Source organism: Magnolia sinica, chromosome 5 (assembly GCF_029962835.1).
Source record: "Magnolia sinica isolate HGM2019 chromosome 5, MsV1, whole genome shotgun sequence".
NCBI lineage: Eukaryota > Viridiplantae > Streptophyta > Magnoliopsida > Magnoliales > Magnoliaceae > Magnolia > Magnolia sinica.
Window position 1 is genome coordinate 4815337 of NC_080577.1, and position 6000 is coordinate 4821336.

Below are 6000 nucleotides of genomic sequence, written 5' to 3' on the forward strand. Positions count from 1 at the left end.
ACGTAGATTCGAGACTGGATCTTGTGCGGATTACGGAAATTTGAGGCGGTTTTGCAAGGGTGCGAAAGGGAAGTTTCCTAAACTATAAATAGGGGTCCCTAGGGCTATTCTAAAGTATTCTAAAGCTTTCTAAAAAATTTTCAAGGGTTCATAAAGGGTTTAGGGTTATCAAAGGGTGTAGCAAGGGTGAGATTTGGGGATGTTCGAATCGGGTAAGTCCTCTCTCTTTGTAATTGATGCTTTCATAGTGAAATTCTATCGCTTTGTGCCGTGGTTTTTTTCCGCAAGGGTTTTCCACGTTAAATCTGTGTGTTCTCTTGTGTTTGCTTGGTGCCATTGTATTATTATCCTAGATCTAGATCTATGTGATTCCGCAGCAAAAATCCCAACAAGTGGTAACAGAGCAATTGTTGGGGCACAGATCTGAATCTGAGAGATTAGTAATAATGGGAAGCACTAAGTATGAGACTGAGAAATACTTAGGAAAAAATAATTTGAGTTATGGAAGATCAAGATGAAGAGTTTCTTAATCAAGCAAGGCGAAGTGGTGCTCTTGAGGAGCGAAAGTCTACTATGACTGATGATGATTGCAATACTCTTGATAAGAAGGCTTTATCATCGATCTGTTTATGTCTCACGGATGAGGTTCTCTACAACGCCATGAGGGAGAAAACTGTGGCTAAGTTATATGCGAAGTTAGAGGATGTCTATGCGAAAAAATCCTCTAAAAATCGCCTACACTTGAAGTGGCATTGGTATAACTTCAAGATGGCAGAGGGTGGAGATTTGGAGGCTCACATCAGCAACTTTAATAAATTATTTTGCAAATTGCTAGATATAGAGGAAGTGATGAAAGATGAAGAACAAGTATGTATCTTGCTGAATTCTCTTCCAGCGTTGTATGAGTCATTCAGGGACACTATGTGTAGCACGAATAAAACCTTAAGTATCGACGTCGTTATCTTGGCCCTTCAGGGAAGGCTATGAGAAAGCTTAACGTCGATATGAGGATATCTTCTGATGCACTGGTTACAAGGGATATGAATTTTGAACAAGGTACGGGTTCTTCAGGTTCTAGATCTAAATTCAAGGGTAAGGGCAAGGGAAATGTAAAGTGCTGGAATTGTGGAAAGGAAGGATATGTAAAGAAGGATTGTGAAAATCCTAAATGGAAGAGAGAAGATTCCGAGGCTTTATATAGGAAGGCCAATGCTGCCACGTCTGATGGATCGAGTGGATGTGATGGTAATATTTTGTCTGTGTCTACTATCAGGCGGCCATACGATGATCATAAGGACGGGTGGATGCTAGACACAGGGGCATCTTTTCACATGACTTCTCATTGGAGTTGGTTCACCAGATATAGGGAGTGCGATGGTGGACAGGTGTTTATGAGCAATGACTTTGCCTGTAATGTTGTGGTTGTTGGTACGGTATGCATCAAAATGTTTGATGAGGTGGAGCGTACCTTGACTGATGTCAGGCACGTTCCTGATTTGAAGTAGAATCTGATTTCTCTTGGTGTACTTGAGGCAACGGGCTGCAAGTTCACAGGTATTGATGGTGCTCTTAAAGTATCTAAGGGGGCATATGTAATCATGAAAGCGTAACGACTTGGTAACTTGTACAGGTTGATCGGGAGCACTTCAAAAGGTGGAGCTACAGCAGATGTAGTGGATTTCACCTCTACACGTGCGTGACATGTTGGGCATGGCCACATGAGCTGATAGGGCAGGAAGGCTGAGACGCGCCGACAAGGATACAGAGCAGGTGGAGCAGCCACCTGTGAGAAGAATCAGACGGCATAATCACAGGATATCGGCGATATACATAAATGACTCCAATATCGGAGGGGATTCATCTTCTATTCAGATGACTCTAGGTGATCCCGGTGCTGAGAAGTGAAAGGTGACTATGGGTGATGTGATGAATTCGTTGTACCAGACTGACATATGGGAGCGGGTAGAGCTTCTAGTGGGCCGGAGAGCGGTTGAATGCAGGTGGATCTTCAGGAGGATACAACATAAATACAGGGCAAGGTTGGTAGGTAAGGGATATGCTTAGAGAGAAGGGATCGGCTTTTAAAAGATATTTGCGTTGACAGTATAGCAGGTGTCTATTAGATCCGTAATTGTTGCTGGTTGGCCAATGTGATCTTGAGCTGGAAGGATGAATGCGGATTCTGCACTTCTGTAAGGGAAAGTGAAGAGCAGATCTACATGAAGCAACCAGAGCGGTTCGAAGTTAAAGGGACTGAGAAAAGACTTTGCAGGAGGTCGTGGTTCGACCTGTCGCCTAGGCAGTGGTTTGATTCCTTCATGGTAAGTCAGAACTTCATGACATGTAGATCGCCAATTACGACATGTTTGAAATCAATATATTGAAGACTCGGTTAAGTGAGACATTCAGGATGAAAGATCAGGGGGCTGCAAAGATGGTTCTCGGCGTTAAGACTGAAAGAGGAGTAGGCTTTGGTTATCTCGAGCAAAATACCTTGGGTAGGTATTGATCAAGGAGGTGATGGACCATGTAAAGTCGGAGAGCATTCCCTATACGTCTCTCTTCAAGTTTTTCTTAGGACATATTTCAAAACAGATGAGGAAAACCAGGATATCTCATGAGTCTTATTTGAATGCGGTTGACAGTGTATGCCGTGGTCTGGATTAGACCGGTTATTTCACAGGCTATCAGTGTTGTCAGCAAGTACCCCGGTAAGCAATATTGGGTAGCGGTGAGATGGCAAGAAGACTACGTCTTTTCTTTTAGAAGACAGGAACAAAGGTGGTTGGGCATGTGGACTCAGATCCAGTAGGCATGTTCACCTAGATCATTCCTGCAGAGAAGTTCAAGTTCTGTATAACTTCTCTGGGCTTAGCGATGTCAGAAAAGAAGGACAGATTGTGCACGAGAAGCTATAATGTAATGCAGAGATAAGAAAAGAGGTCAAGGAGCTACACGTTTGAAGATTGAAGACATGGTGAAGATTGTTGTCATAGAAAATGTCTTAAATCTTCTGAGTTGCTCGACCGGTCGAGTGGACTGCTCGACCGATCAAGCGGGTTGCTAGGGTAGTTGAGGCCATCTTGACTTGAAGTCCAGCGAGCACAGATTTTTGGTGTCTGGGCCGCTCGACCAGTCGAGGGGATCGCTTGACCGGTCGAGGGGGTCCTTCGACCAGTCGAGGACTCGACTCAACCAGCCGAGGTTCGCAAATTCAAGTTCGGATCTTGTGCGGACTACGAAAATCTGAAGCGGTTTCGCAAGGGTGCGAAAGGGAAGTTTCCTAAACTATAAATAAGGGTCCCTAGGGCTATTCTAAAATATTCTAAAATTTTCTAAAAGTTTTTCAAGGGTTCATAAAAGGGTTCTAGGGTTATCAAAGGGTGTAATAAGGGTGAGATTCGAGGTTGTTCGAATTAGGTAAGTCCTCTCTCTTTGTAATTGATGCTTTCATAGTGGAATTCTGTTACTTTGTGCCATGATTTTTTCCTGCAAGGGTTTTTCACGTTAAATCTGTGTGTTTTCTTGTGTTTGTTTGGTGCCATTGTATTGCTATCCTAGATCTAGATCTGTGTGATTTCACAGCAAAAATCCCAATATTAAATTGAAGATGGAGTACTTGAATTGATAAGCCATGTTCCATCTCTTTTCCACCAACATGCCACTTTTGTAGATTAGTCTATTCATAGTAGGTCCCACCATAAAGATTACTTGGTACAGAAATGAAGGTTCCCATCATAAGGCCAGAAGCCCTTTTTTTTGTTAGCTTGTTAGTATACCCCACTGTTAGTTCACACTTCCACTGTTAGCCACCCCCAATAGAGATCAATGCCAAGACCCTAGTGTTGAAACGAGGTATCTTTCACTCAGTCTACCACTTAGCTATGGATCAGGGTGTAAGGCCTTTTGCAGTGAATGGTGGCTCCAGTTGTAACCCATATGTGGGGCCCATGTGATGTATGTATGAAATCCGACCCATCCATCAGATGTGACAACACATGTTACTCCTATAGCCCGAAAAACAACGAACGTTTAAGTTTGATTTGTATGGATAGCCGACCATGCGTGGATATGGAATCTTGGTTGCTCCTGACCATTCATCTGGCTTGGAGGCAGGGTCAGATAAAAGCTTGGGCTGTTTTTCAATTCAGGTGGGCCCCCTGAAAAATTAAGGGTGGGCGTCCTTTCTCACATTATTCGGTGTTTTGTTTTGTGGCCCATCTAAGTGTTGGATCGGCCTGATTTTTGGCACTAAGGGGTGACCCACAAAAATGGCAGCTTATGGCAAGTCCCTACAAAATGGCAAATAATTTAAGCAACGGTCACTAACACTCCCTGATGGACGGGTTGGATGGCCTGCATACACACGCGGGCCCCACATCTGCTCGCTACCACCGTACATGGGTACACACTGAGCGTGCCGCTTTGTGGTATACACTGATGCTTAGCTTTCAGGTTTCACCAGAGAGATGGGATCCATGTCATGATGATTCGGCCTCTTCATCTATTGGGTCATGAGTGGGGTTGCCGCAAAAAAATTCCGGATAGAAAGATCCCTTGCCTTTTGATCAGTGGGCCACAAGTAGGAAAGTTTTGAGTAGAGAGAAAGTATGTATAGATCAACGGTTTGGATCACTCTATTTATCCATTAATTAACTTAAATTAGACCAACTAGATTGCAGAAGCCACTGTTGCTGAGTCTTTAAATCAAAGTGTTTGATCCTGTTCTAATTCGTGGACACTGAAAAACATTTAGATGAGACGCACAAGAATCAAGTTCATCAAGACTCATGTGCACCATCGCATTAGAAGCTATGTAAAAACTACCCTATCCTCCAAATTCAAGTGGTGTGGTGTGACCCACCTGTATTTATGGTTTACTCGATTTTCAAGGTGTCCCTTCATCATGGTGGGGTACACTTTATGAAGGAGTTTGATGGCAAATAGACATTTTGGAGGTCCCCACACACAATCTGATTCGCTGGTGGGAATATTTCGTGTTGTATGGCCCACTTTAGTTATCAATTGTCGTGACCCTTTGAATTATCGCCGAATATGAAAGGGCGCTGTTGATGGATGGGGTCTTTCTATGTTGTTCCTTAGGTACTTATTGATAGTCTAAATCATTGATCTAGACCATTCATTTCTTTTTGTTCAACATTGGTCCACCTAGATCCAACAACCTTAACCATATGATGGATAACCTTTCAGATTGGCCGTCACATCACTACTTGAGAATATGGCAAACCAATAATCTAATTCATGTATTTGCCAGAAATCATCATGGATCAAATGTCTTGGAGCATCATTAAGTTATAGTGTTCCAAGTTGCATTAGGACACTTAGTCTAATGTATTAATCTAAACCGTGCATTAGGAGTAGCTTATAGTCAGACTAGTGAGGTGTTTCTCTTCTTTAATCGCGACTAGACATTGACAATTTGTTTGGAATGTGGGATTAGGTGATACGGAATAGCATTTGGTTCAATATAAATTCATCAGGCATTTGGAATTTGGATTAATCCAGGTATTTGATATTTCAATCACAACAAAAGTTATCATATGATTTTTTATGGATTTCAATATCCATTACATGCAGAAGTCCGATGTCCGTGCAATTCATTTGTATATACTCTTTACACTCCACATACTCTTTACACTCCACAATCGAGTTGTGGCAATTGTGAAATTTGATTCGTGGATTGCAATTCCAGCATCCACCGAATGATAGTTTCATATAAAATAATAATTTTTCATAAAAATAATTTCAATTCTAGTGTCCATGATCAAATGCTAGTTTTAGATGATAATCTTTTTCTAAAGGACAATTCGACCCCCAAAATCATATGGTAATCAGTGTAATAATCAAAGTACCATGATATTTCTCAAGATATAATCACTGTAATAATAGTGCTAATTCCATCTAATCTAATTCAATGCCATCAGTGTAAGGTGGATTTTGAGGATGCATATTGAGGGCCTGTTTGGATACATAGACTCA